This window comes from Sarcophilus harrisii, chromosome 1 (assembly GCF_902635505.1).
Source record: "Sarcophilus harrisii chromosome 1, mSarHar1.11, whole genome shotgun sequence".
NCBI classification, from domain to species: domain Eukaryota; kingdom Metazoa; phylum Chordata; class Mammalia; order Dasyuromorphia; family Dasyuridae; genus Sarcophilus; species Sarcophilus harrisii.
In genome coordinates this window covers 232,642,023-232,666,508 of record NC_045426.1, presented here as the reverse complement: position 1 = coordinate 232,666,508, position 24,486 = coordinate 232,642,023, and the positions used below count along the sequence as shown (strand labels likewise).

At 36.7% G+C, this 24,486-nt stretch overlaps 1 long non-coding RNA gene across 2 annotated transcripts in view; it reads left to right on the top strand.

Moving 5' to 3' along the window:
- The window catches only part of LOC116419282, a 61,934-nt gene that overhangs the window by 25,211 nt on the left and 12,237 nt on the right, over positions 1 to 24,486 (top strand). For both annotated transcript variants that reach the window (XR_004229552.1, XR_004229549.1), the window contains 2 exons: positions 1,150 to 1,215; positions 2,409 to 2,538. This is a non-coding gene — a long non-coding RNA (uncharacterized LOC116419282). The remainder of the gene's footprint in view (positions 1 to 1,149; positions 1,216 to 2,408; positions 2,539 to 24,486) is intronic.

The window sequence follows — 24,486 nt, the reverse complement described above, 5'->3', positions numbered from 1 at the left end:
TGGGAAACCGGACCACTTCTACCTGTTGCTTAGAGACTCTTGACTAAGGACCTAGGTTATGATGACCAGAAACCCAGGCAGATTTGTAGATTGATGCAAAGAGTTTGCTCGCAATTATACATCTCAAGCAACCCATATGTCTTATCAGAAAAATGACCCTGTATGTCAATCAGTTATTGTTTCCATGAACCTTTGATTGAATAGACATCTAAGGGGAATGAGAGACCTCCTTTTCGTATTTCAAGGAATTGCACCTAATTGTTTTTATTCTCTCAACTTAGAAAGTTCCTAATCTTTCCTCCAGTTAAAAATCAGATTACCTAATTTTGTATACTTGTTAATTATTTTCTTTTAATTAATTGTTTTTAGAGCATAAAAATACTTCTCCCCCTGTATTCAGAGTCCAGTACCAAGTCTCTGCTTAAGATCTGATCTTGATTTGTTAGGCAATTGTCAGGCATTGTTCAATAAATCTATATGCTTGGAATCTTGAACATTTGTTTCCTAAGTTATTTCAGATTTTACCTACCATATAGGGCACACAGATACTGGTGATCAAACCAAAATGGACGTCTGTAATACCCAAGTACCAGAAGGTCCACAAAGTAGGAGAAAAGGTTATTGGGAGCTTTCCCCTTCTAACCTTCTACCAATTCTACTTTTCCATTTCCTCTCCCTCCCTACCTTCATTCTCCATCTTCACCCTTTGGGGAGAAAACCCAGAGCAACTGCTCCACTCCTTTCTTCCTATAGATAGTAGCTCAGACCATTTCAGGCCTCCAAGAGAAGATGTGGCTGATCATAGCAGTTAACTGAAAAGGAAGCCATGAAATGAAATCCTCCTTATAAGAAAGAAAGTCACTAGACTTTTCTATCTGCCTTGCTGGTATATCCCCCAGCCTACAGGACGTCACCATTCCTCTTGTTTCTATGTATTTCAGACCTCCCAGAGAATTTATGCCTAATATGCTGATGTGCCCCAAGCATCATGGGGCCTTTTCATTTCCTTGATTCTATATTTTTCTCCTCAACAAGAATAGGAGCTTTTTGGGATCAGGGACTATCTCAATTTCCTATTTGTATTCTCAGCAGTTGGTGCAATGCTTGGCATATGGTAAATACTTAATAAATATTTTTTCATTCATTCAGGCAGGAATGGATCCAAGAATACACCAAAAAAGGACATAGAAGTCAAGCTGGCCATGAGAAATCCAGGTATACAAGTAGGAGTAAGAAGGACAGTTATAACAGGGCAGAGTAGCCTATATAGGTCAGAAATCCAAACAGATGTTACAGGGTGTGAGGAGAATAAGTGCCAAAATTCAGAGAGAGATATACTGGGTCTACAATCTGTACAGCCAAGCAATTCAACCTAAAGAATCAACTTAAAGAATCAAGAGCAGAAGAATTATAAAGTAAGATCCTGTCTCAGTAATCAATCTCGGGGAATGAGTTCTGATTTCACATTCTTCCCCTCATGAACTCTTTGTTCTAGTCAAACTAACTACTTTCTGTTTTCTTTGTGTGATATTCCACCTCCTTGGTGCACCTTACACCTGGCATGTTCTCCATCCTTAGCCTTCTCTCTTTAAATCCCTAGCTTCTTTCAAGACTCATCTCAACTATCACCTCCCACACAAGGATTTTCCTGATGTTCCCAGTTGTTAATGTCACCAGCAGGTGACACAATGGGTGGTTGGCCAGTATTTGAACCTTTTTTACTTCTCTTTCCATCCTTTCCCTTCCCTTCCTCCCTCCCCTCCCTTTCCTTCCCTCTTCCCTTTCCTTCCCTCTTCTCTTTCCCTTTTCCCTTCCTTATCTTTCCCTCTTCCCTTCCCTTCCCTTCCCTTCCCTTTTCCCTTTCCTTCCATTTCCCTTTCCCTTTCCCTTTCTTTCCCTTTCCTTCCCTCTTCCCTTTCCTTCCCTCTTCTCTTTCCCTTTTCCCTTCCTATCTTTCCCTCTTCCTTTCCCTTCCCTTTCCTATTCCCTTCTCTTCCCTTTCCTTTTCCCTTCCCTTTCCCCTTTCCTTCCCTCCTCCTCCCCTTTCCTTCTCTCTTCCCTTCTCTTCCCTTTCCTTCCCTCTTCCTTTTCCCTTCCCTTCCCTTCTCCTCCCCTCCCCTTCCCTTCCCTCTTCCCTTTTCCCTTCCCTTCCCTTCAGGTTAGAAGTTAGGTCATAGTAACAGAGGGAGAACATTCCAGAAATGAGGGATAGGTAGTGAAAAGACAGATTTGGGAGGAAGAGTGTCATAGAGCAAGAAGTAGCATCAGATTTATGTCACTGGATTGTAGAGTGTGTGGAGGGAAATAAATTACAAGAAGATGGGAAAGGGGGGAAGGGGTCAGGTTATGAAGGTTCTAATAGCCTAATCCTAATTAATTCTAATAAAGGATTTTAATTTTGATTCTAGCAGTAAGGCAGTGCCACTGCATCAGGAGAAAGGGAACAAGGAGGGACGACGTAATCAGACTTGCTCTTTAGAAAGATCACCTTGTCAGTTGGACAGAAGATTTCCCCCTGAGAGCGGGGAAAGAACAGAGGTAGGGAAACCAACCAGCAACATTTTGTAATGGTCTGGGCCTGAGGGTCTGCACCAGGATGGTGTCAGGGTCAAAGCAGAGAAGGGACGATGTATATGAGGGATGTCATGAAGTCAGAATTGACTGGACATTGCAATAGATTGGAAACTGGAGGCAAGGGAGGGAAAGAAGTCAAAGCTGACGTGTAGGTTGTGAGCCTGGGTGACTCAGAGAATGGTATTGTCCTTGACAGTAATAGGAAAGTTAGGAAGAAGGGAGTGTTTGAAGAATTAGAAAAGGGGAAATTCTGTTTTATTGAATTTAAGATTTCTAAGGGCCATCCAGTTAGAGATGTCCAATAGGCAGCTGGAAATGTGAGCTTGTAAATCAGGAAAGAGGTTGGAGCTGGGTAAATAGATCTGAAAGTCATCTTTGAGGGATTATCGAATCCAGAGGATCTGATGCTAGTACCTAACAAGGTAGGGGTGAAGACAGCTCAGGAGAGGGTTTTAGGGGGTATCAGTGGTATCCATATTAAAAGCAATTTGTCCCTTGTTATTTACAATGAATGATTGTTTTATCTCTAGAGCAAGCCCCCCCCCAAAAAAAACCAAGCAAATCCCAGGTTCAGTTTAAAATTGTCCTTTGGGAAGTTTATCAAATTATTATTAAAAAAAAAAATAAGTTCTCAGTTCCTAGACTATACCAGAGATCTGGTCACTAGGAAATAATTGACTACCTTGAACTATTTTTTTATTCCTTTGTAAATTTTAGTTATCTACTCACATTACCCATAACCTTTCGCCTCCATATTGTATCAATGTACAATCATATATAACAAGCATGTACAACTTGCCTTATGGAGAACTTGGAAACATGGCCATACTTTTTTTTATTTATTTATTTATTTTTTGCTGAAGCAATTGGGGTAAAGTGACTTGCCCAGGGTCACATAGCCAGGACATGTTAAGTATTTGAGGCCAAATTTGAACTCAGGTCCTCCTGACTTCAGGGCTGGTGCAACTATACATTTTTATGTGCAAAGAAGGTAAAGTCAGAATAAAGGAATGATTTAAACCATAGCAAAGAAAAAAATACATATCAGCATACACTGGGCCCTATCAGTTATAAGGGGTGGGAAGAAACTCCTTCTGAAGTTTCTTTAATTCTTAAAGAAACAGACTTGCAAGGCTTACATGGTATGGAATTATAGAACACTGGGGCCTTGCTTCACATCAGACCTTAGATGATAATGGTGTGTTCCTGGAAAAGTCACTTAACCTCTATTTGCCTCAGTTTCCTCAGCTCTAAAATGGGAGTAATAATAGCACCTGCCTCTTGGAATTGTCAGATGAGATGATATTTATAAATGCACTTAGCACAATGCCGGATATATAGAAAGAACTTAATAAATGTTTATTCTCTCCCCCTTGACTCTTGAATAAGCTCATTCAGAATTCTTTGTCCCACTAAGCGTGGGCTAGCTCTGCCCACTTGCCTTATTCAGTCTCCTGTCACAGGACCCACCACAAAGCTTTTGCAGTATACGATGGCTATCCCAACCCCCACTTTTCTCTCCAACTAGTCCAAGCTGTTGCTTTTTGAGACACGCTGTACCTGGCACATAAATGGTGACTAATTATAAAATCCTTAGTTTGTATATGTCTTTTGTCTTGCAGAAGAATTGGGTCCTTTCAGGGTTTGATTTATGGATAAGTTTAGTTTGATTTCAGGGGCTTCCAAAGGTTCCTTTCACATTAGTCCCCCAAACAAAAAAAATTCTAGTTTGTGTGGACATCTGTGTACATAATGTCCCGAACCCCAAATAATCTAAGTTATCTGAGATCAGGTATTGTCTTGCTTTTATTTTTCTCACCTCCGTTCTTAGTACTTACTTACTTAATAACTATTTGTTGAATATGAGAATGAACCTCTCAGCATGGAGATAAAACTTTGGGCCAGGGAATGTCTCTGGCTATAACAGGAGAGTAAGGAAGCATGGGTGCAAAGCTGATCCTGATTCCCAGGATATCCCTCCGAAGGAAAAGGAAGCTACCCTGCAGGGCCCTGTAAGAACTAACTCACCCAGAGCTTTCTGGAAGAATAAAATGGACCAGGGGGTGTAGGCCAGGAGCCTGTCTGTGGCTGGGCCCTGCTGAAGCTCTGAGGCAGGAAGGGGAGGAGGGCAAGCAGGGATTAGTCACAGGTGGATTTAAGTTTCCTTTGGCCTGGTATTTATCCAGTCCTTGCCTCCCGATTCCAGCTGGCAATGGCATATTTGTGGCTCTATTTTTAATGAGACATGGATGCCTTATGGAGAACTTGGAAAAAACACTCTGTTTAGCTATTGCCCTGTCTATTCATGCGCATGACCACATGCTGGGTGCCAACAATCTGCCAGGCCCCGCTGAGAGCAAAGGGCTTGATGGAGGGCCCACCATGCTTCCCTCTACCTCTTGGCAGGTTTTTGGCCTAGGAAGATAAGGTTATAAAACATTCATGCCAAGAAAGGGTGTGAATTTCTAGGGAGTAAAATACCTTATATTTGTAAGGTTTCCAAAGTGTTTTCTTAACAATTTTCTCATTTGGTTCCCTGCAACTTCCCTGTGAGGAGACATTCTTTTCCCCAATTAGTAGGTAAGTAAATGAGGTACAGAGAAGCAAAGAGACTTTTCTATGGTCACAATTTAGTTACTGGCAGGGCTGAAGTAAAATCCAGGCTTCCTGACTCCTGCTCTAGAGTCCTTTCTACTGAGTGCTTCTTAAGGGCCAAGATGGAGACTCTGAACAGGCAAAATCAGGGATTAAATTACTGGATGTCTGGGGAGGGGGAGCCATGTTCACCTTTCTCCTTTGGCTTCTCTATAACATGCTCTCTCTCTTCCCCTCCCATTTCTCTCTTTCTGTGTGTGTGAGAAAGAGACAGAGAGAAAAAAAAAAAAATATATATATATATATATATATATATATAGAGAGAGAGAGAGAGAGAGAGAGAGAGAGAGAGAGAGAGAGAGGCAGAGAGAGAGACAGAGAGACAGAGTCAGAGACAGAGACAGAATCAGAGAGAGGGAAAGACAGAGAGACAGAAACAGGCAGAGACAGAGGTTTGGAGACAGAGACAGTGAGAGACAGACAGAGAGACAGAGAGAAACAGAAAGAGATACAGAGACAGAGAAAGTAAGAAGGGGGGGGGGAGAGAGAGAGACCAGAGAAAGACAGATACAGAAACAGGCAGAAGCAGAGAGACAAAAAGATAGAGACAGGCAGACAGAGACAGAAGCAGAGAGACAGAGAAAGACAGAGCTACAGAAACAGGCAGAAGCAGAGAGACAAAAAGATAGAGACAGGCAGACAGAGACAGAAGCAGAGAGACAGAGAAAGACAGAGATACAGAAACAGGCAGAAGCAGAGAGGCAGAGAGAAAGAGAATTTGAATTATAGAACTAGAACTTCTTTTTCTATGTTAAAGTCTCTAAGTGGTTGGTTTTGAAAACAGATTTGTTATTAGATGGGGGGTGGGGATGATGGCATGTAACCATTCCCTTTTGCTCAAGGTTCTTGAGAATTTTTCTCTGTCCCACTTTTTCCTTTTAGAATTCCTAGTTTCCTTTAGCTTAGCTCAAACACCTCCTACATGAAGTTTTTTCCTGATCCTCCCAGAGGAAGAACCTTCCTTCTGTGCTAAAAGCTTCAGCCCCAAATTACCTTAACATTTATTTTGGATATTTGTCTGAGTTCAAATCTAGTCTTAGGTAGTTACTGACCCTGAACAAGTCACTCAACCCCATTTGCTTCAGTTTCCTAATCTATGAAATGAGCTAGAGAAGGAAATCTCAAACTATTCCAGTAGGAGTCTTGAAAAATGACTAAACAATAAATACCTGTACCTACATCTATGTATCTATCTATTATTTCTCTCATTTAAATCTAGGATCCTGGAAGAAATATCTGTAAAGTGATTAGCAGAGTGCTATCCATATAAAAGGCCCTTAAGCACAAAAATGTCTTAGAGTCTAGGCTAGTTATTTCTTAAAAGATGCTAAAGTTGTCCTCTAGACATAATAAGTTGTTGAGTGGAGGACTAAGGTTCATAACACTTAAATAGTTTTCTTATTGCCTAAGTCCAAAAAAATGCATGAGGAGTCAGTGTACTTGACTCAGGTTTGACACCCCCTTCTGATTGGCACTTTGCCATAACAGATGTTGAGGGCAGAGGAGCTCCAACCACCTGAATCAATGATGCACAGTTATTCCTCCCACATTTCAATGTTCCCTATTTCAATTTTGATATGCTTGAGGTTGACATAAGAAATTACATGGGAATTTTTGGGAGTTTTGTAGAAACCACAGTTGACACAAGAAGGTCATCAGAAAACAGAAATGGTTTAGAAACTCAGAAATTCATAAAACATATTCATAGTATTATATAATATCAACAAATTTTCTCTTTTAATACTGTAATAATTAAGACTTTTTCTCTAGTTTGAAGGAAGGGCCAAAAATTTTTACACAGATTTTCCAAATTTGGGGGGCACTGTGCCCCCTGCCATATGGAAGGGATAACTATATCTTAGTTGAATATTTTCCTATGTTATTGATAAGTAACTATTAGTTCATTTATAAAATCATCATTTCAATTCTAATACTGAGCCTGAAACAGCAGACCAGCCTAAATCAGGCCTGGTCTAGAACATTTGGCATAGTCAGCAGGTTTGGATTAGAATGATTTTGTGCTTGAAGTTGAAGAATAATAATAGAAACAATAGGAGCTCTCTGTGATCAGATGCCCTGATCCCTCACTTCCTTTGGATTGGGTACTTCTGGCTGTATACCTCCAAGAGGACCCCACTGAACCAGGGGCATTAGAAAGTAAATGATCTGTAGGAATTTAGCACACAGAGACAGATGTGAATGTGCTCTGGGTAGTTAAGAACTATGCCCTGAAGATGATAAATGTAATAAACTGTTATTTGTTAAATTTGCATAATTTTTTATTTGGAGAGTAAAATTGATTTACAAGCACAACTGTGGTGCAGCCAGAGAGTACTGTGTGAGTTTTACTATTGGCCTTTGCACTAGAATAGGCTGTATGCAAGAGGGACCTCTGAGCTACTTTACTCCTGAAGACTCTGCCCCAAGTTAAGGAATATTAACCTTGTCATCTATGCTAGGGCACGGATATTACTGGTGCTACTCTGCTTATCATTACTCCTTTACATCAAGATAGCCACTATATACTGTGGTCTCTATCACCTGGACTGGGGGCAACCAGGTATCATGGTGGATAGAGTGATGAGCCTGGAGTCAGGATGATTAATCTTTCTGAGTTCAATTCTGGCCTCAGATAGTTACTAATTGTGACTACAGACAATTCACTTAATCCTGTTTGCCTCAGTTACCTAATCTGTAAAATGAGCTGTAGAAGGAAATAGCAAACAACTCTAGTATCTTTGCCAAGAAAACCCCACATGGGGGCATGCGGAGTTGAATGCGACTGAATAATAACCACCTGGACCAGATTATTAACATGTGGTATTTAACTGTCTTTCTCTCTTTCTCCTCGCCCCTCCTTTTTAAAAAAAATGTTGTATTGACAATTTAATTTTTATATTTGTAGCTTTCCAATATTTTTTCTCCCTAAAAGGAACTTGCCTTGTAACAAAGAAGTACATTTAAAGCAAACTGATATATTGATTTTTACTTATTTTGTGTGTGTGATCTACCATCTTTTAATGTCTTTCTGATTTTTTTTTCTTCTATTTATATTAATTTCCTCCTCCGGAGTTACCCAGTCCAGGCTTTTCTAATCTTTGAAGTCAGGGTTACTCAATAAAGGTGATAAAGTGATTTAAGTAGTGAATGGTCTTCTACAAGACCTTCAGGATCTTGTCACTGTGGGACGTTATAAGAGCAGTATCTACCCCCAAGTAAATTAAGCTAGTTATTCCTTAGAAGATTTTGCATCTATTTTTGAGGCTAATTGGTCTCCCTAAGCAACATACCATTGAAGTAGCTTCTTGGTCAACTACATATAAAATTCAAGGAAAGAGTCAGTAATCTTCCCTCAGGTTTGACCCAAACTTCTGACCAGCATACCACCATACAAATGCAGAAATTAGGGAAGTCTGCCCAACTGAAACATGCAGTATCTTGGTCGAATATCCTTCCTATGCTATTAGTAAACAAATTTCATTCTGTTAACTCATTTTCTTTCAGTCCTGAGCCTAAACTATCAGACAGGCCTTATTCAGCCTTGCCTAGATCAAAGTAAGAAGATCCTGAAGATGGAGGGGAAAAAAATAAGGAAAAAAGCACTACAGTATGCTCTGTGAGAGACCAGACTGAATGAAAAAAGGGGAAGAAAGATGACCACCAGATTTCTGGGACAAATGACTAAAGAACAAAAAAATGACTGAGGTGGTGGGGGTGGGGTAAGTGAAGGAAGAAAAAGTCTGTAATCAGTCCTCTGGAAGACAGACCTGAAGCCTATGTGACTGAAGATTTCATCTATCTATTGGATTCAATCCAAGGGACTAAGGCCAATTTGACCCACTGGTATTAAGAACAAGGAATATGATAGCAGCGAGTAGGGATTGGGCTCAGCTCTGAGACTTCAGATACTAGCCCAGAACTCTGGAAGGAAACCAGATCCGGTCCCTCTAAATTTCCCAACAAGAGACTACAGTCAAATTGTGAAAATTCTAAGGCTCAGTCACCTCAACCAAAATAAAGACAGGATAGCAATATATGAATTCCAATAGAAGCAAAACCTAACCTTGGTAGAATGTATTCTCAATCTGATACTGCAACAAGAGAAAGGATTTGAGTGAGACTAACCAAATCATATGAGAATTCATGAAGTGGGTAGCAGCTCACAGAAAACTTAGTTCTAGAAATTATTGGTGAAGATATGAATTAATAAGGGAAAAGCTCCTAATACAAAGAATAAATAGTAAGAATTAAAAGAAGCCCAAAATAAAATCTGAGGGAAAAAAACAGCTGTATGATAATTTAAAGAATAATCCTCGAAAAAAAAGAATGCATTGTCTACTAGAATATAATGAAGGAATGGAAGGAATAAAGGAACAACTAAACAAGAGATAAAGAATGACGTTAGATCACTTTGAACTTGAGAAAACACAGCTTAGAACAGAATTTGGAAAACCTTAGCAATTAGTGGACACACACATATACACAAAGAATGTAGTGAATAGAACTTGATGATTCAATAAGACAGCAAGAAATATTAAAACAAAGCCAAATATAAAGACTACAAAGTATCTGCTTGTAAAAGAACTGATCTAGAAAACATGGAAAGGATGAGAAACAATTTAAGAATCGCTGGACTTCCTGAAATTCAAAAACAAATTAAAATTCTGAGTCATATATCAAAGTGATAAAAAAAAAAAAAAAAAAGAAACTTCTTAGGACAATTAGACCCTGAAGGCACGTCTTCCCCCAAATAATGACAAAAACCTAAAAAGAATCAACTTGAAAAAATGTCAAAATATATCATAACTTAAATCAATCGGAAAAAAAGAAATCAGACACTAAAGTATGACAGTCAGAATTATGTACAATCATGAAGCATTGATCAGGTGCTTACACACTGGAAGAGGAGAAGAGATCACTATCTTTTCAAAATCCCCAAAAGAAGGATGATTTCAGGGAGTGGTTTTGATTTTATGGTTTTTTGTTTGTTTATTTGTTTGTTTTTGTTTTTTTCTTTAACAGAGTAAAAAAAAGAGAGGGGAGGGGCAGTTAGGTGGTACAGTGGATGAAGATCTGAGTTCATATCAAACAATACTCCCTAGCTGTGTGACCCTGGGCAAGTCACTTAACCCCAATTGCCTCAGCAAAAAAAAAAAAAGGGAAAGGAGAGGAGAGGAGAGAAAAGGAGAAGAGAGAAGAGGAGAGAAAAGGAGAAGAGAGAGGAGAGGAGAGGAGAGGAGAGGAGAGGAGAGGAGAGGAGGAGGGAGAGGGAGGGAGGGAGGGAGGGAGGGAGGGGAGGGAGGAGGAGGAGGGAGGGAGGAGAGGAGAGGAGGAAAATATATAGGGAAGAAAGAAGATTAGAACTTACTATATTCCATAATTAGAGCCTGTTAAAAGAAGAATATACAAACATGGATGTTGGAATAGGGAAAGCTGGAATTTCATGGACCTGTCTTCTCTGAAGACGGAGAGAACTTAGTGCCAAAATATTTTATAACCATCAGTAGGACAGACAAGGTAAGTCAAGGGGATATTAAGGACTTATTAAAAGAGAGTATAGAGTTGGGGAAGAAATAATCACAAGCAAAATAAATTTCAATTAAAGAACTCTGATTATAAATAAGTAATTAAAAAATAGGGAAAGAAAGGGAAAGGCCCATCGACTTAGATTTGGGATGAATGAAAACAGGATGTACAGGAGAATAGGATACGATATCAACTTTTAAGTTATTAATGTTGATTCCATTCTATTTCTTTCCCCAAATTCTTTTTATTTGTAAAGAATCAGTATGAAGGAAGAAAAGAAGGAATAATAATAATAACAGAGAATGATAAAAGGAAAACCCCCACCATTTAGCAACCATAATTGTGAATGTTAATGGAATGGGCTCACCCTTAAAATGAAAAAAGAATCCAAAAAAGATTAGAAAGAACAATCCCACAATATGTTTTTTTTTCGGTTTAATAAACACTTAAAACATAAAATTCATGCAAAGTTAAAAATGGAGGATTGAAGCAGAAGCTATTATGCCTAACTGAATCTCAGAAAGCATGAAATCAGACAAAGCAACAGTCAAAATATACATGGTTAAGAAAAATAAACAGGGAAACTACATTATGCTTAAAGATCCCATAGATAAAAGACAATATCAATGCTATATGTGCCCCAAATAACATAGCATCTAAGTACTTAAAGGAAAAGTTAACTGAAAAGATAGAATATAATAGTCAAAGAAAGATAAATAGCAGTTTAAACCAATACATGTAATTTGAAATGCATTGAGTGATGTCAATCAATAGTGAAAATTGAAAAAATTGTTTCTATTCAAGTAATTAATTTCATTTTATATTGCCTCCAATGTTTTGTGTTAACTCCCCTAAATAACTCATTGTCTCTCTGTTAAGTTTAAAGCTCAGTTTTCCTGCTAATCACTGGTCTATTCTTGTTTTAAGGAAATCTATTATTCTTGGGGATATAGATGGATTCCAAGGAATGTGCTGTTATCTCTGCAACACTGGATATTCTTCAATAAAGTCTGAAAAAAATTAAAAAATTTAAATTCAAAAAAAAGTTTGGGGGGCAGCTAGGTGGTACAGTGGATAGAGCACAAACCCTGAAGTCAGGAGGACCTGAGTTCAAATGTGATCTCAGACACTTAACACTTCCTAGCTGTGTGACCCTGGGCACTTAACCTCAATTGCCTCAGAAAAAAAAAAAAAAAGTTTGGTATGTTATCATTGTGACACTAACCAGCCCTGCAGCTGGACACCATCAATGAGTTTTCTATAGTGACAAGATGGAAGGAGAGCTGTTATTAGCTTTGCATTCCAAATCTCTAGACAATCATATTGCCCCCTCTATGTTTTTGACTTTGTAATCAGTCATATTGCTTTACCTATCTATGATACTGCTATCTAGTTTTTGGATCCTCCTTTTGTCTATAAAAATGATCTGTCAGCTCTCAGAGTATTAACTAAGTACCTGAGACTCAGTTCATTGGCAAATTCTCTCTTTGCTAATAAATTTATCATGCTTGGAACTCTGTGCCTCAGTTTACCTAAATTTAAATCAAAACATTAGTTTACTATGGGACAAACACAGTACGAAGTGCCAGAGATACAAATAAAGGTAAAAGACAGTTCCTGTTCTCAAGGAATTAGTCTAATGTGGGAAACAATAGGCAAATAACAAAAAATGCAAGATAATTAGAGAATAATCAACAGCAGAAAAGTGCTGGTTAGAGTGTGGTAATAAGGATCTAAATTTGTTGGAAGGATGACCTTGTGTTCGAATTCCACTTCTGGCACAAGATATGTGACTTGGTAAATCTATGGAATGTAGCTTCCTCTTCTGAGAAGGGTGGATAATTACCTTTACTATCTACCCCATTGGGCTGAGGTGACATTTAAATAAGATAATATATAATAAGAATTTTGCAAACTTGAATATTCTCTAGAAATTCCTGGAGATAGTGAAAACAGTCCAAATCCAGACTTTGGCAAAAATACGGCAGCAATAATATCTGTTTGATGCCCTCTCCTTTCCCTTCCTCCCCCTTATTGCTGTTCTCCCTTTCCTCCTACTTTGCTTCCTAGGAATCTCTTGTTTCTCATTCTTTAAGGGCCTTATTCTCAGCTGGTTGTCAACTATAGTCTCCCTTAGGGTATTAGTTGATAACTGCCTTAGCATATGATTCTTTCTAAGGATGTTTGCATTTTAATATGAAAACATTAAGAATGGCATATTGCATTTGCAGCATATTTTAGAGTTGTAAAACTGCCTTTTTGCATATATGATCTTCTTTATCCTTACATCGTCAGTATGAAAGAGGCAGGATAACTATTATTATCCCAGATTTGCAGAGGAGAAAATTGAGGCACAGTGTGCCAGAACCATTTGCTCAAGGTAATACAGCAATCCAGGGCTAGATTTGGGGATAGAATTTGAGTAGTTGACTCTTTAACATTTTAACAAGGGACTTTGGAAACTGGAAAAAACCTTAAGATCTCAAGGAATGAATCCCTAATTTTGAAATTTTAGGTTTTGCTAAGATGTAAAAAGCAGCATTTTGGGGGCAGGGAACTGCCTGGCTTCCTGTGTCAGAGTGCAAATATCAGCTTCATGCTAAGGGGCTTGATAAACCTGGGGAAGGACTGTAGTCAACCTTTGTTCTCCCTTAATTTCTGTAAGGCTGGGTACTTGGAGGGCAAGGAGCTAGCCTGAAAAGATTTGCTCTGGGGACAAATGTGAATAGGATTTGGTTCTTGGGTCTCTGTGGGGCTCCACTGCCCAAGCTCAGCCATGACTTCCATTTAGTTTCTTTACCTCATACTATGTATAATTTGCCATGTGTTCTCTCCTTCCCTTTAATCTTCCCTTCTGGTCTAATGCATTAACCACCGGAGACTAAGGAAACTGTCTGTTGTCATGGTAATGCTGCAGCCCAGTACTGTGCTCTGCATCACCTGCCAGTCACCTGAGTCTGCTGTGGTGTTTGTGTCAAGGCTTGTAGCTGCTAAAGTTCTCTGAAGTTGTTCTTTGTCTACAATTCATCTCAGGGCCTGGCAGCTGGACAGGTCAGGCGGGGCAAAGAGGTGGGAGAGAGCCCCAGAGGAAAAAGTGATCCTGGAGAAGCACCTGGGGGAAAAGGGATTGGGTAGACTATGGGATGGAGCTAGGCAGCCTCTTTAAGGTGGGGAATAAAGAGGGAGAGGATGGCTGGGTGAGTTCCCACAGTCTAGGAAGCTCCTTCTTATGTGAAAGAGAGGAGGGCCTGGTCAGGGTTAAGTCCAATTAGTCATAGAATTGAGACCTCCTCTTTATCTTCTCTCCACTCCCTATTCTCCCCTCATTTCCTCACTGATACCAGTCTCTGACTAGCTCCTGAGATCACAGAATTGTGGAATTTGGGAGCTGGAAGGAACAGCCTTCTACTTCAATCCAGCCATCAGAGGAATTCCCACTAAAACCTCTGACATATAGTCTTTTGGTCTCTGCTTGAAGACTTCTAAGAAGGGAGGACCCTTCTTGCTTTTTTGAGACTTCTCTTCTTTCATTCTCAATCTTTTTTTCCTTCCTCTCCAGTTACATAGAAAACAACAAATTTTTTGGCTATACATGTACAATGATTTTTTACATATTTCCATATGAATCATGTTGGGAGAGAAAAATCAGAACAAAAGGAATAACCACAAGAAAAAAAAAAGAAAAAAAGCAAATATAGAATTTGTTGATTTAATTCAAACTCCATAGTTCTCTCTCTGGAAACAGATGGCATTTTCCATCCAAAGTTTATTGGAACTGGCCTGGATCACTGAATTGCTGAGAAGAACCAAGTCCATCATAGTTGATCATCCCACAATGTTGCTATTGCTGTGCACAATATTTTTTTAGTTCTACTTGTTGCAGTCAGCATCAGTTCATATAAATCTTTTCAGGCCTTTCTAAAACTAGCCTGTTCCTCATTTTTTATAGAACAAACATATTTCATTACTTTCATATGCCATAACTTAATCAGCCATTCCTCAATTGATGGGCATCTACCCATTTTCCAGTTCTTTACTACCACAAAAAAGCTGCTACAAACATTTTTTTCACATTTGGGTTCTTTCCCCTCTTTTATGATTTCTTTGGGATACAGACCTAGTAGCAGCACTGCTGGATCAAAGGGTGTGTACAGTTTTATAGCCCTTTGGGCATAGTTCAAATTGCTCTCTATAATGGTTGGATCATTTCACAACTCTACCAACAATGTATTAGTGTCCCAGTTTTCCCACATCCCCTCTTGGTGCTACTTCTAGTCTCTGGAGACAAAAACAATAAGTCTAATCCCTTCTCCACAGATCTTCCAGTACTTGAAAATGACTGTTGTGAACTCCTGAGTCATATCTTCTCAGGCGAAATAATTCCTTTTAACCAATTTATTTGTCATGACAATAGAAATATTCTTTATATGTGATGACAGCAGTGGGATGGGAAGAGGAATAAGAAGGAGGAAAAGGGGAGAAGGGAACAATTAAAGAGAGATGATTAAAGACAATAGGGAGAGAACATGTGCCAAATTATAGATATATCTTGAGGTTGAAGGGATTAAGAAGCCAGGTCTGGGTTTGGATAGTGGAAAGAGAGAGAGAAGAAAAGGAAATGGTAGAGAAAAAGCATAAGAAGAGAGGTGAAAGGGAAAGGAATTCAATTCAATCAGTCAGTCAACAAGCATTTATTATGAACCTGTATGTGCCAGGTACTGTGCTAAGTACTGGAAATATTAAAAAAAAAAAAATCCTGCTCTTAAGGAGCTCAGAGGATAAGCACTTAGTATAGGGCATGGTACTTAGCATATGCACAATAAATATTTGTTGAGCTGAATTTGGTTAAGGGAGAATGGAAGGAGAATTAATGGAATAAAAAAGGGGGGGGGGTTGCAAGGAAACATCATGATTTGGTCCTGAGCATGTTCCCATGTTCCCAAGGAATGGCTTTAATAAGAAGATTCTATTAATTGTAAGTAACCACATAGATATCTGTGAGAGAGAAAAGAGGGGGAATAAAGATGTAACTTCTTATAACTTCTTCCTCCTCTTTCTCTTCCCCTTCCCCTTTCTCATGGGTTACTATACTATTAAATCCTAGGAATGCCATAAACACAAGATATCTGGACTTCAAGATATTAAACAAATTCTCTCATGGAATTTCCTTGCAGACAGATTGGAGAAATGTATACAGCCAGGTGAATTCATAGTTGGTGTGTACATAGTATATACATATATATGTATGTAATACATACTTATATATGTATGTCCTTGAGGGTAGAAACTACGTATTTTTTGCTTGTCTATACCCATCACTTAATACAGAGTAGGTCCTTTGTTGATTGACAATTTTACCCAAAGAATGCTGATGTTAGCTATAGGAAAATATACAGTGACCTGCCATCAGTCTTTGTTCTTGGTTTGGTCCTCTTTAAAACATTTTTTGGTCATTGAATTTGAATCCTAGAATGGAATACATTATTTTCAGATTCGTAAATGATGCAGAACTGAGAGAAATAGTGATAGCATCCAGACTCTCAAATGTCTTAACAGTCTAGAAAGCCTGAAGCTTGCATGATAAAATTTAATAGGAATAGTTATGATAATATGTTATATAAAAATACAAACACATAACTATATATGACTGTGTGTGTATATGTGTGTATGTGTGTGTGTGTGTGTATACACACCTGGAACCAGAAGACTCCTGTTCCTGAGTTCAAATATTGCTTCAACACTTACTAGCTGTATGACCCTGGGAAAATCACTTAACCCTGTTTTCCTCAATTTCATCATCTGTAAAATGAGCTGGGAGAAAGAAATAGTAAAACACTCAAGTATATTTGCCAAGAAAACCCCAAATAGGTCATGAAGAGATGGACATGAATGAAACAATATATTTTTTTTATAAATGTATATATGTATGTGTAAATATATGCATATTTTATAAACTCTAAAGATTTTTAACATTTTTATACTGAATTTGGATGATAGTATAGCATCCATTACTATCATATTTGTAGATGATGCAGAACTGAGAATGATAGTGATAGAATCCAGATTCACAAATGCCTTACCAAATATATGTATATATATGTGTGTATGTGTGTGCGCATATATATATAATTGTGACTTTGTAAATCCTAAAGACTCCCAAAATGTTATTTATTATTATTTATATCTTGTTCTCCTAATTTTAATAGAACATAGATATTTTTGAAGAAGTCACTATCCTGATATTATTCTTGAATATTTGTCATGTATATTTAATATTTAATATGTATTATAACCCTAAATGCTGCTTTTTGTGATTTTTTCCATGTAATTTAGATATTACTAATGTTCAGCATAGTGATATTTATTAAAATATCATTTTAAAATGTTTATTAATTAATCTAAACAGTTTGAGGGAGTAATTTTGTCTGCTCAAGTTCTAATATAGTTTATTGATTTTTCAAGATAAGTTTGAATTTGGGTTTTTTTATTGGTATTTATACTTTGTTAACTTATCAAACATAGTGAACTTCTATAATTCTAGTCTCCTCATCATGTCATTATAGGTTTCCAATAGATGCTTTTGGCTGGGGTGGAGATGGAGACTTGGAATGATATGTTGCCCAATTTTCACTATTTCATTGTAGAATATTTTTATCACTTGATAAGTCCAAAAGAATTACTTTTCTGTAACTTCTGATAGCAATAGCCTTATCTTGATTCACTATCATAAATTCTTCCATTTCTGTTTTTAAAAATCTATATTATTCATTAATTTTTTCAGTTCTTATTTTTCATCATATTGTTGCTTGAGTTTATGTGCATGTTCCTGAGTTCAAAACTCTTTTCACTCACTTTCCTAGCTATGTGACTCTGAGCAAGTCACATAACCTTATATTTCTTAGTTCCTCATTTGTAAAATGAGCTGGAGAAGGAAATGACAAACTATTCCAGTAACTCTGCAAAGAAAACCCCCAACAAGGTCATGAAGAATTGGATACAACTGAACAAACTTTGTCCATGAACAACCTTTTGATTCTATTCTGGGATATTTTTTGTTTCATAGGGTCTTTCTGAATATAAATCACTTTGGATAGCATTCAGCAAACCCAGTAGCTTTTTTCTATTTAAACTCTGCTTTTGCTTTGTGAGTTTCCACAACATTTCTCTTGTGTGACACCTCTTTATTTTTACAGCCACCTGTGTTCAGGCCCTCTTATCTGGACTTTTATAAGACCTAATTATCTTTAAATCTTTATTCACAAAAGGGACCCACATATGCAAAAATGTTTGTGGCAGCCCTTTTTGTAATGGCAAGGAACCGGAAATTGAATGGATGCCCATCAGTTGGAGAATGGCTGAAGAAATTATGGCATATGAATGTTATGGAATATTATTGCTCTGTAAGAAACGACCAGCAGCATGATTTCAGAGAGGCCTGGAGAGACTTACATAAACTGATACTGAGTGAAATGAGAAGAACTCATTGTACATGACAATATCAATAATATAAAATGATCAATTCTGATGGGTGTGACTCCTTCCAACAATGAGATGATTCAGGACAGTTCCAAAGATTTTGTTATGAAGAAAGCCATCTACACCAGAGAGAGGACTGTAGGAACTGAATGTGGATCACAACATAACATTCTCACTCTTTTTGTTGCATTTTGTTTTCTTACTTATTTTCTTTCCTTTTTCATCTGATTTTTTGTGTGCAACAAGAGAATTGTATAAATGTTTATACATATTAAATTTAACATATTTTATTTTTTTCTTTCCTTATTTTTATTATTATTATTATAGCTTTTTATTTACAAGATATATGCATGGGTAATTTTTCAGCATTGACAATTGCAAAACCTTTTAACATATATTTTAACATGTATAACATATATTGGATTGCTTGCCATCTAGAGGAGAGAGTGGGGGGAAGGAGGGGAAAATCTGAAACGCAAAGCTATGCAAGGGTCAATGTTGAAAAATTATCTGTGCATATGTTTTGAAATTAAAAAGCTTAAAAAAATAAATCTTTTCTTACTTCAATATGTTTTTGTTACTGTGATGATTTTTTTTCTTTAAAAAAATTTTTGTGTGATTTTCTTTAAAAAATATGCTGCTTAGGGGCAGCTAGGTGGTGCAGTGGATAGAGCACCAGCCCTGAAGTCAGGAGGACCTGAGTTCAAATTTGACCTCAGACACAAACACTTCCTGCCTGTGTGACTCTGGGCAAGTCATTTAATCCCAATTGCCTCAGCAAAAATAAATAAATAAAAATGCTGCTTGCTACTCCCTGGCCTAATAAAAGGCAGTGACTCTCTATTGCTCCTCAGATATAACATAAACTTCTCTTCTGTTTGGCTTCTAAAGTCATTCATATCCTGGAAACAACTTATATTTTAGCCTTTTTATGTATTCCTTATTCTATGGTCCAGCTATCTTCTCATCACTTTGACTTCATGGAATCCTTCACTTCCTTTAAGATCCAGCTAACGTACTACATCTACATCTAAAACCTTGGACCTTTAAGGTGTATAGCAAAAGCAAAATGAAGAAATATCTGGCTATCTCCTACCTTGAGAATATGATACAAGCAGATTCTTTTTAGGCCACCTTTTTCTCCTTCTAAAGTGTAGCCATAAGAGACAAGACCTTTCTTTGTACATTGATTCTCTAGGAAGCTATAAATTCCTTGATAGTCTTTCCCTGCACTCTAAGCCCCATGAATCTGATTCATAAAGGCTTCCATTAGTCTGGGTAATGCAGTTCATCTATCTCGGCTATTTAGGAGCTTTTAAAAGTTATCCATCAAACAAAAGGAATACAATTCTCTCACAATTTACTCAGTTACTAATTAGAGAAATCTTTTTGTTCTGAATAGAAGTTTAAACCTCTGACCTTTTTTAGTTCTGTATATACCATGCTATTCATAGACATTCTTCAATTGTAATCTATATATTGTCATATATATTGTCTATATATATAATCTATATATTGTCATACTATACATATAAGTCATATTTAATTTATAATTAGTCACAACTTATATCAGCCAAAAAAAATCAAGGATCAGCTTAAATAGAGAAACAGCTTAAGTGACAAAACCAAATGGCTGGCAGTGCAACAGAATGTGAGTAAAACCTTTACTATCCTCTAGTTGGTCCCAAGGAACACTCAGCACCAGAAATATCCATCCATTCCAACCATCTCCTATCCATGATGCATACATGTTAAGTATTGATATTATTCATTTATCTGTGGTGTTATTAAGGAAAATGTTCTTTTCTTCACTATTCTTTTGAATCCTGTCTAGTTTTCCTTTTGCATTGCTGAGATAATAATTGCCATCCCTGCTTCCCCCCTCCAAAAAAAAAAACCCAACAACAACAACAACCTAAAACAAAACAAAAACAACCTAAGGCCTCATCTGAGGCCTAATGAATTCTGCTCTACTATTTATTTTTATTTTTTTGTAAATCTTTGCTTCAGGTATGTTTCTTTTTTTATTAAAGCTTTTTATTTACAAAACATATGCCTGGGTAATTTTTCAACATTGACCCTTGCAAAACCTAATGTTCTAATTTTCCCGTTCTTCCCCCAACTCCCTCCCCTAAAGGGCAAGTAATCCAATACATGTTAAATATATTAAAGTATATGTTAAATCCAATATATGTATACATATTTATACAGTTATCTTGCTGCACAAGAAAAATCAGATCAAAAAAGAAAAAAAAAACTGAGAAAGAAAACAAAATGCAAGCAAACAACAGAAAGAATGAGAATGCTATATTGTGGTCCACACTCAGTTCCCACAGTTTTCTCTCTGGTGTATATGGCTCTCTTCATCACAAGATCTGATTTCAGGTATATTTCTTGAAGCAGCAAATTCTTGAATCCTGTTTTCCAATCCATTCTGTTACCCTTCTGTATTTTGGAGGAGGGCTTATCCCATTCCTATTTATGGTTATCATCGTTAATTGTTTTTCCCTCCCTTATATCTTTTCGTATAAGAAAAAAATCTCCTTTTTCCATATTTGTTTCTCTGTTAAATGAAATATATTTCTTCCCCAAAATCTTTGTGCAGAAATATATATATATATATACATATGCATATATATATATATATATATATATAGTGCTTGTGTATTTTCAACCTTTAAGAATCATTAGATTTCCTGAAAGCATGATTTTTGTGGATACTTTATTTCAAAAATCATAAATGAAAACAATATTCCAAAGAGCAAAAAAAGATTTACAATAAAGATTAGCCTACTCTGTAAAGTTAAGTATAATCCTTCAGAGAAAAAAATTCTTTAATAAAAGAAAGGACTTTCAAGAATTTCTAATGACAAAATGAGAATTGAATAGGAACTCTGAAGTGCAACTACAAGAGTCTATAACCTAGAAAAGTAAAAAAAAAATTGAGCAGTTGGAAAGAGTCATATGGTGATATATGGAGATCTTAAGGCTAAAATTCTAATAAAGGGAGAAGAAACAAATTTATCTTCAGAATTTCGATGATTTTAAATGTCCCTGAGAGTTAAATAATAAAAAGAGAGGTGGGAATAGTGGTTCTGTTTTGAAGATTGAAAGAGGGGAAAGAATAGAAAGGATGAAAGGAAATTCTTGTATAGAAAAGAGGAAGAAGGGGGATATAACTTCCTATTTCTCATAATTGGGATGCATGAGAAGAATGTATAAACATGGTATGGGGAGTACATATCAAATGAACTTCATTTTTATTTGAAATGGAAAAAGTAAAATTGATCACACATGTTTTTGTGCAAACTTTGATTAAACTCAGGAAAACAAGGAGGAATAGTAGGTGGGTTGTTTGAAAAGAGGATAATATAGGAGATCAAATAAGAGCTAACAAACAAATTCCTGGATCCCAAATTGGAGATTAAAAAGGATGTACACACACATATGTACAAAAACTAGAATCTAACGGCATGACTTAGATTTCTGCTAGGCAACTGATAAATGGAAGAAAAAATTGTGGCAATATGAATATGACAAAATGCTACTGTACTATAACAAATGATGAGACAATTTATAGAATTCTGGTAGTATAAACTGATGCTGAGCGAAATAAGCAGGACCAGCACAATTTATACAGACAATAGTGACAGTGTAAAAAGAAACAATGTAGAAAGACTTAAGATCTCTGATCAATGCAATAATGGATCGAATTTCCAGAGGACTGAAAACTAAGCATGTTACTTATTTCCTGACAGAGAAGTGATGGACACAGGATGTAGAGTCACACTTGTTTGGATATTTTGGCTACTGTATGGATTTGTTTTACTTGACTTTACTCATTTGCAACAAGTTTTTTCTTTCTTTCTTTCAATTTTTAATTGGAGGCAAAGTGGAAAGGACTTTTAGGGAAAGAGAAAGTTATATTGATATCAAAAAAGAGGGCAATTAAAACATTTTTAAATGCCTAGAAGTAAAGGGAAGGAAGTTCAGAAGGAAAAACAGATAAGCTGGACAGTTTTAAAAGTAATATGTCAAGTTTATCATATGCTTTTTTAAAAAGCAAGTGAGGGGCAGCTAGATGGCACAGTGTGTAGAGCACTAGCCCTGAAGTCAGGAGGAGCTGGGTTCAAATCTGACCTCAAATACTTTACACTTCAAACTTTCTAGCTGTGTGACCTTGGGCAAGTCACTAATTGCCTCAGCAAAAAAAAAAAAAAAAAAAAAAAAAAAGCAAGTGGTATGAAATGGTGATTCATGATCACATATAGAATCTTTTTTTGGTGTTTTGTTGTGTGTATATGTGGAAATTCTCTCTACGTGTATCTGTCTCATATCTCAAATTCAATTTAAAAAAACTATTTTAAAAAAAGGAAAATAAAAAAACCTAGAGAATATAAGAGGGAGAAAGGAGGAAATGCATTTCAGTATTCAAGGACAGACTGCACAAAAACAGTTTACCATCACTCTATCTTCAAGTTCACTGGCACGATTTCAGCCAGGACAAACATTCTGAAGAGAACTGTGTCTCTATGAGACTATCTTCCACACTTTTCTATTTATATTGAGGGCATAAGACACTTTTCCAATCATCTGGTTTCTTAACTTCCAAGTTATCATCAAACCTTTATTCTTTCTTCCCTTCCCCCTACCCTGGGAATATTCAGTTAGTTTCTAATTTTGATTTTCATTCTACTTCTACAAGATCTCTTTTATTCATCTCCTTTCTACTTATACAATCATCACCTTAGTTTAAGGCCCCCATCACTTCTCTCCTAGACTATTCCTTTCTCATATTTCTCATCTCGTTGGATCTTCATACAGTTTTTAGCACTATTCATTTACTGCCATTATCTATTACTGAACTGGGCCCAGAGAGGATGAACACAAAAATTCAATGAGTAACAGATTATCTCACTAATATATATAGAGTCCAATGAGTGAATAGGATTCTTTGCTCCAGCTTGGAGATCATTTCATTACATGATCCTTGTTTTTCTTTTGTTGTTGTTGTTGTTTTAGGTTTAAATTGCTTTATTTTTTCTGGTTATATATGTGCATTAATTTTTCAATACACTTTTATTTATGAATCATGTTGGGAGAGAAAATCAGAAAAGGAAAAAACCATGAGAGAAAAAGAAGTGAACATAGCATGTGCTGATTTACATTCAATCTCCATAGTTTTTTTTTCTGGATGCAGATGGCATTTTCTGTCCAAAGTCTAATGGAATTGCTTTGGATCATTGAACCACTGAGAAGAACCAAGTCTTTCACAGATGATCATGGCACAGTCTTGCTATTATTGTGTACAATGTATTTCTGGTTCTGCTTGTTTCGCTCAGCATCAGTTTGTGTGAATCTTTCCAGGTTTTCTAAAATCAGCCTGTTCATTATTTTTTATAGAACAATAATATTCCATTATTTTCATTTATCACAACTTTTTCTAGCCATTCTCCAAATGATGGGCATCTACTCATCTTCCAATTCTTTGCTACCACAAAAAGAGCTGCTACAAACATTTATGTACATGTGGGTCCTTTTTCCTTCTTTATGATTTCCTTGGGATACAGACCCAGTAATGGTGCTGCTGGGTCAAAGGGTATGCATAATTTGATAACCCTTTGAGCATAGTTCCCAATTGCTCTGCAGAATATTTGCATCATTTCACAACTCCACCAACAATGCATTAGTGTCCCAGTTTTCTCACATCTTCTCCAACATTTATCATTATCTTTTTCTGTCATCTTAGCCAATCTGAGAGGTGTGAGGTGGTACCACAGAATTGTTTTAATTTGCATTTTTCTAATCAGTAGTGATTTAAAGCATTTTTTCATAAAATTATAGATGGCTTTAATTTCATCATCTGAAAATTGTCTGTTCATCTCTTTTGACCATTTATCATTTGGAGAATAACTTGTGTTCTTATAAATTTGGTACAGTTCTTTATATATTTTAGAAACGAGACCTTTATCAGAAACAGTGGCTGTAAAGATTTTTCCCCCAGCTTTGTACTTCCCTTTTAATCTTGTTTCTGTTGGTTTTGTTTGTGCAAAACCCTTTTAATTTAATGTAATCAAAGTTGCCCATTTTTGCCTTTCACAATGTTCTCTAGTTCTTCTTTGGTCATAAATTCCACCCTATTCCAAAGATATGATAGGTAAATTATCCCTTGTTCTCCTAATTTGTTTATGATATCATCCTTTATGCCCAAATCATGTACCCATTTTGACCTTATTTGGGAGTATGAGATGTAGT